Below are 7,434 nucleotides of genomic sequence, written 5' to 3' on the forward strand. Positions count from 1 at the left end.
GGGGAGAGTCAGAGGGAAAAAGAATCTGGAAGCAGACTCCCTGCTGAGTGAGGAGTCAGATGCACTGGGCTAGATCCCAGGACCCAGAGATCATGACCTAAGCCAAATTCAAAAGTCAGATGCTCGACTGACCGTGCCAATTTAATAATATTGCCCCAATTTAATAATATTCTTTACAAAGGCGTGTGACTAAAAGAAATTTCCATAAACTAATCCCAAAATTATTAAGTATTGCTTATTATAGATTATTGCTTATTAATTCAAAAACAATGATATCATATTCTTATTTTCTCTTAAACACAAAAGGACTCAATATATGTAAATCAGGTATATCATAATTAACTCTAGCATATGAACAATTTTTCTGAAAATAGTCCTATGACTGTTGGTAAAATGGTGTAAGAAGTGACTCACATAGTTATTTTTTACACCATACCTATTTCTTTTGCTTATTTTCTTTCAGTATCTGAAACTGAAAGAATATCTGAAAAAGTATTCTCAAAATTTATCATAAAGAACTACTAAACTCCATTTACTAAAATTCCACTAATTTCTACAAAATCCTAGAACAGATTTCTGTTTTCCATCTCAAATGTACCACTGAGAAATAAATAAAAATCACCAGCTTTTACATGAACATTTAAAAAATTAACAGTCACTCTAAGCAAAATGTAACTGGTCTCACTAATAATGTTTTGTCTAAAATGCTCATTGGTTTCATTGTAGTGCTACTTTTTAATATTTTAATAGTATATTATTTGATAAGTTCCTTGATTATTTCCCTACAATAAGAACCCCTGAACTTGGAAAAGAACATGTAACTACCATGAATCCGAGGTGTGGATTCAAAATCCTATATACTTCCTTTTTCTATTCTTCCTCCCAAAAATGGCATCAGTTAGCCCTTCTTGGCAAACAGATATAGATAGCACACTTTTTAATGGGCCCTCCATTTTCAGAAGATGTTCTTTTTCAACTACACATAAAACTACAGAACTAATATAAAACTATTTCCTCCAAACACAGCAGGGGCTAGGTTTAGATACCATCACTATTTTGTCCAAACCCACTTCAAAAGTGAACAAGCTAGAAAAATAGAGCATACATGGGGAATCTTGGATCACAGTTCCATATATAATTATTGCCATGACTACTGTTATCATCATAAAATATATAGCATATTAGCGCCATGAAGGAGCACAAAGAAAAGGCTGAATTTTGGCTTCAATTTTGTAACATTTTTCTCCATTATTCTTCTTGATATATAACTAGCTTATTTCTGCTATTATAATAGGGGGAAAAACACTTATGCCCCATATGAATGTAGGAGTATTTTTTCTTTCCTTTTCTTTCCTTTCCATAAGCTCCTGAATACCCACTTCAGAAAATCACTGGATGACTTACTCATACAGACATTTTCCCACAAAACCAGCTTCTGCTGAGATCCTTATTAAAAGGAGAGTATCATTATTAGAGCTACATTTAAATGCATTCAGGAGTTCATTCAAAAAATAAATTAGAAACACCACCATTATCTTTCAAAATTGCTAATACCATTCTACGTAAGAATGGGCCCTCACTTAGGCTTTCAAATTTCTGACCGTGAAATCTGACCCATTAGTGTCATTTTGATTAGAAAATACTGCTTACTCAGTAAAGGATCATACCTCTGGAAGTGAAAGTAAGTTTTTCCTATATGTAGAACTTTGTTTTCTTCAGAGAAGAAAAGCAGTCCTGTGAATATCTAAAGTAAATTATTTTACCTTTCTGATATTCTCAATAACCTTTCATATATAAAACCAAAGTTTTGGCATTTCAGCACTAAATAAAAACGGCAACATTTAACTTTCTGGGACTTTTTTTCTTCTTGCTAAAGAGCTCATAATTATTAATATATCAACATGATACATTAATAGATTAATTCATGTCTATCCCATAGATTATTACTAATAGAGATTAAACACACTAAGTATCTACGAAACCTTGAATCAACTTATTCCATGTCTTTTGTTTTTCAAAAAAGGAACTTTTGTGAGGACTTTTGCTTTGTTCTCATATAGAAAGTAATTTTTAGGGGCACCCTGGTGGCACAGCCATTTGAGTATCCAACTCTTGATTTTGGCTCAGGTCATTAACTCAAGGTCATGGGATCAAGCCCCACACTGAGGTCCATGCTCAGCATGGAGTGTGCTTGATTTTCTCTTTCCCTTTCCCTCTGTCCCTCCCCCTGTTTGTGCTCTCTCTCTAAATAAATAAAATCTTTTTTATAAAAGGAATTTTAATTGCTAAAGGGCAAAACATGCACCTTGAGTTGTGCCACGCTCTACTGAAAGCCGTGTGTCCCCCGAGTCCGTCGTAAACTGGATTCTGATTACTGTCTCCACTTCCTACAGTTGTGTCCTTTCATCTTACATTCCTGAAATCTCCATTAGGATGGAAAAGCTATAATTTCTTTCCCTTTAAAAGTAATTCATAACTCTAATTTAATATATTTTAACTGTAGGCTAAACATTCAGATGATGCACCAGGGTTACAAGATCCAGCCCCTTCTCTCAAGGGGATGTTTAATGCAGCTTCATAATGCTGCAAATTAATTCTAGTACACTGTCAAAAAGAAACAAATAATTAAGTACCCATTGAAGCAAAACAAATACTCCAATATCAATACAGCACATAAAACACCACGACTTGTCAGGTAATTTAGCGTGCTGGAATTCTTTCAATATAACTGACAGCAGCAGCCCCAATTCTCAAGGTAATCTGGAAATTTTATCATGTATTGAAATGCAATTCCTTTTAAATGTTGAACACTGCACATTTTAACAGCAGTTATTTCACAGCCTCATGCATATCCCCATTTATTCTGCTGTCAGAACCTACGGCCAAGAAAGCGAGGGCCAGGAAAAAGCACCATAGAAACTCACATACAGTACTCCCTTCCCCTTCAGAAGGATCCTAACTAGAACCACTTAACATTCATAAAGATCTAAAATTATAAGAGCAAACAACAATGGGATTTTACTGACTAAGACGACACCTGTGACTGAAGGTGTTATAATTTCCCTCATTAACCAAAGACAAAACAAGAATTAATGAGTAGAAGCAGTAGAGATTTGGAGAGAGCCTGAAATTTTTTGGCCTCTCTTTTTTTACTGAATTATCCACAATGCCTATATACAGTAGGCATTTGTTGAATGCACGAATGAATGAATGAATGAATGAGTATGCTTGAATCCTACATTGACCCCAATTATAAAACAGTTTTCAACAGCTTTTCTTATCTTAAAATTGAAATGCATTACATATACCTTTCTTCCATGGTTATCTTCAACAACTTAGGACCCAAAAAAAACTTATTTTCCCTCTCAGCCAACCTTCTCCCTGCCTTTAATTCAGTTAATTAGGTTTGGCCTATATATACTTAGGTGAATTTACATACTTTATTAAAGAAACCCTAGCTGCTATAACAAATAAAAACTAAAGTTTCAGAGACTCAAAATAGTTAAAATTTCTTTCTTGCTCATCTAATAACAGTGAATAGGAAAACGAAGGAGTAGCCCTTCCATGAGGCCACAGGAACTCAGGATTACATAAGTTCTGCCATTTTTACCACAGAGCTTGTAAATTCATCCCAAGAGTTATCACCTTCCAAACTAACTAGAGGGAAAGAAGAGCCTGAAGTATGACAGAAGAGTATGTGTAAGACTTGAAAGTTATATGTATCATCTCTAATCCCTTTCCATTTGCTAAAACCCAGTCGGTGGCTAGATCTAATTATAAGAGGATCTAAGCAGCCACTTTTCAACAACAGCTCTATAACATGTAAGGTGTAGGGCACAGGGACAGCACAAATATTTTGCTTGATGGTTTCATGTTTCTGTCACACTTGTGTCCTCATCAGAGACATGAGCTCTAAGGTGACTTGGGACCAGGACGGGCTGGCTACTGCCTGATATGCCATCAACCTCAGGTTACTTTTGAGACACATGTCAAAAAAGAAACTACAGAGAGATTCAAAATGACTATTAATTTTTTTGAAAATAAATGTTATTTGTGACATCCACAAGCCTTCAAGTGTTACAATTCATTGACAATACAATTCTCCTGTTCCATAGGACTACTAGCTTCGACGCATACGAAAGAGAAAGTGGTAATAGAAATCAAGTTTTATCTCCAGGAGTGGAATATATTATATCCATGGCACTTCCAGTTTAAATCGGTAAAGAAGTGGGTCTTAAATATAGTCTTTAATGATCTTTAATACACTCATAGATCTCAACTTAAAAAAGTTACAGGCCACAAATATGACCTACTCATTTTCTCCTAAAGGAAATCTGACCATAATTTCAGCAGAAACTTGTAGTTCTAGCAGTCAAATTTGAAGAGTTTCACAAAGGTATTTTTGAAACTTTTTTTTTGGAAGCTTTTTAATGACATCAACCTCTGCCTCTGGCCCTCATCTTTTCACTGGCAATTCCAAGAGGACTGAATAAATCTAATGAAACACTGAACTCTTTCAAGTGGTCAGTAATCCATAGAAAATGCACTAGTTAGAAATCATTATTGCCTGAGCGATTAAAAAAAAAAAAAAACTGAGTACAGTACTGGGTCATAATCTTCCAAGAGGAAGTTATAAATAATTCAGTCTACATCTCATGAAAATCATCTGCCACAAGAAAAAAAAAATGAATACTATGCAGCTGTTTCTGCTATTGGTAAAAACTGAAGAACAAAGTAATTTACAAAAGTGGCAATTGGGGGTAAAATATTTGCTATGGTAAATGATAAAAGTAACTGAGATTTAAAATTTCGAGAAGGAGGTTAAGAGTTACAATCACAGAGCCTTCTTTGTATGTTGCACAACATCTCACCCATTTCAGACAGAAAGAAAGGATACAGGAAACCTCTTCTCCACACAATACACATCACTAACTGTCTCTGCAATATTTTCTACTCACTACACTGAATTGTACGCATATCCTTACAAAGTACTTCTCTCTCTGAAATTCATAACAGCAACAAATCTACATATGAACTCTAACTCTAATGTGAATTTAACATTGATTTGGTTAAGTGTAATTAAGGGCCCCAAGATGAGCGGGGGGGGAGGGGGTGTTAGAGCTGACAATATTTGTGCACAGCAACTTGGTCCAAATTAACTTTTGATCAATAGTGGTGTTTGGGAGTAAAGAGAAAATAGACTAAGCATATCAATGAAAAATTGGTCTGAAATAACAGGAGCTACTCCAGATTAACTTCAACTACATTTGAAAATGTGATTTTCTAAAAGGCAAATACAACGCCTGGCTACTGTCTACAGACTCCACTTTTACATGAGATCTAGAAAACTGGAGACCCAGTGCTGATCTACACAACATAAAATATTTTGCATTTTGCATTTTGTGATTGGAAAAAGAAACATACTGGTATTCTACCCAGATGAACTATGCAGTGAGTGGCAAGCATTCTCGGGCAGAAAACCACATGCCGTGGATCTATTTTCACTTGTGAGGCTGCTCCAACATGCACTGCAACTCAGTTTCCTAGATATTCTCTCAGGGACTCTCCAACCAGCCACTCAGCAACCTCATCTGCCCTTTTCAACATAACATATTATGGTAACAATGGAAGCTGATCCCCAAAAGATAGCAGCAATATAAACTTGGAAAGCTGTTCCTTCTCTCTGTATTTACAATTTGTTCCCTAGGTTAGCATGGCATGACACTTTGCTTACTCTTGTTAGCCTCTCGGGGAAAAAAAATCATTCTATAATCTTGCTCTAGTCTGTTTTTCATTTCATAAATAAATATTAGAGCCAGTTAGCCCTGAAAAGCAGGAAGAGTATAAGCAAGAATACATTTTTGCTCCAAACTGTTCAATGTTATTTTGGATCTGGGAGGAGGGGGCTGTGGGAGGGAGGAGGTCCTTTTCAGTGGGGATTGAGTATAGATGACACATAATGTTAGTTTCAGGTGTACAACTCAGTGATTCAACAAGTTTACATGTTATGCTAGGCTCATCACAAGTGTAGCTACCATCAGTTCCCATACATCACCATTACAGTATCATTTCTTTATGCTGTGCCCCTTTTATTCCTGTGACTTCTTCATTCCATAGCTCAACATTATTTTGATTGAAGAGACTTTAAATTTCTAATGTGATATCAAATATACTACATAAACAAATTATTTAAACCAACAATCTTAGTGAGATAATTCAGTATCCTTGTTACCCTGAAATACCTCCACAGTAGATATATGATACTTCACACATAAACTCTAATTATACTAATTACAATGCAGGGAGAAAACAGCCTTTGTTTTGTAAATGCCTAATAAAATTGAGCATCAGAGCATTCCAAATGAACACATTAGGCATTGGTTAAGCAACAAGTCTCTTTGTCAGGTTATTTATAGGGGCCAAGAGAAATAGTCTTCTTCAGATATTTCTGCTGGCCATAATTCTCCAACCTGGCCCCAAATATTTAATGACTAAACTTAAAATTTACAGTGGGGAGAAAGAAAAGCAAATTGCTATCTATATTTATAGGCTAAACTAATTTTGCATAATTATCTTTGATGAGACTAATCAAATAAAGTCACTATTTTATTCCATGAGGCATCTTACCTATCTGTATGAAGACAGGCCTGTCGAATTAGGGAGAAACATAAGAAGAACATCACTGGTTCTTTATAAGCTACCCCAGGGAAACTATAAAGCATTGAAGGATGTATATACTACCCTGGAAGTAATAGAGCACTATCTAGAAAGAGAGAAACAATATAGGAAAGAAGAATGATGAGGTACCTGGGTGGCTTAGTTGGTTAAGCATATGACTCTTGATTTGGGCTCAAGTCATTGAGTAAGGGACAGGTGAGATTAGGTAGGAAAACACAGGTTGGGGCTCCTTAATGAGGCTCATGGAGAGGCTCACATTTCCAGATGTGGAAAAATAGATATTAGCAGAAAGAAGGAAACACCTTGTTTGTTCTCACAATACTTACAAGAACACTTTTGGTTCTAAATATAGACAGGATATTCTCATATTTACAAAAAGAGAAGGGAAAGTAACAAATCCAAGATGTTGGTTCTAATTATAGACAGGATATTCTCATCTTTATGAATCCACGTGTTATTGACATGAAATTTACTAAGTTTCCTGGTCAGTTTTCTACAGGAGAGGGACCATAAAAGTTCTTGGGGACAACCCAATCAGTGGCAACCCATTTATGATCCCTCTCACTCTAGAGAGCTCTTTTTCCTTCCTTTCATTCTTACCTTCACTTAACTTTCACTTCACTTCACACTTCTGTCAACAAGATGCATTGACTCCTTGAGACAAAAACCTTGCAATCCTGCAACATCATGATCTCAGGGTCATGAGATCTGACCCCGGGTCAGATTCCATGCTCAGCACAGAATATGCTTGGGATT

Source organism: Mustela putorius, unplaced genomic scaffold, assembly GCF_011764305.1.
Source record: "Mustela putorius furo isolate JIRA1106 unplaced genomic scaffold, ASM1176430v1.1 tig00000179_pilon_pilon_pilon, whole genome shotgun sequence".
In the NCBI taxonomy this organism is placed as follows: Eukaryota; Metazoa; Chordata; class Mammalia; order Carnivora; family Mustelidae; genus Mustela; species Mustela putorius.